Raw genomic sequence first — 444 nt, forward strand, 5'->3', positions numbered from 1 at the left:
TTCCTTATTTCCTTAACATATTTGTACTATAATGATAATTATCCTTACTGTTGCTGTTGTTTTGCTGTTCTTGCTCTTATTGTTGTTGCATTTTATCATTGTTGCAGATTTCATTATAATTATTACCTGTTCTTATTATCATCTGTTATAGGCCTGCTTATTTATCATTTATTCTAATGATTTATATTTATGATCACCTTCATTGTTACCCATGATCTTGATGAAGACCGTTCATTGTGACAGATCGTGCCTACTATAACAATGATATAATTATTCATGTAGTAATGATGAAGGTAACATAAATCTCTAATTTAGCCTCCGTGTTATAACTTTGTTATAACTGCAATGGAATGGAGTGTTTTCCTTTCCTATTTAACAAAAAAAAAAAGACGCGGAAGATATCATGGGTTTGGAAATGAAGGCTCCTAGTGGTCAGACAGGTGC

This window comes from Penaeus monodon, chromosome 23, assembly GCF_015228065.2.
Source record: "Penaeus monodon isolate SGIC_2016 chromosome 23, NSTDA_Pmon_1, whole genome shotgun sequence".
Classification (NCBI taxonomy): domain Eukaryota; kingdom Metazoa; phylum Arthropoda; class Malacostraca; order Decapoda; family Penaeidae; genus Penaeus; species Penaeus monodon.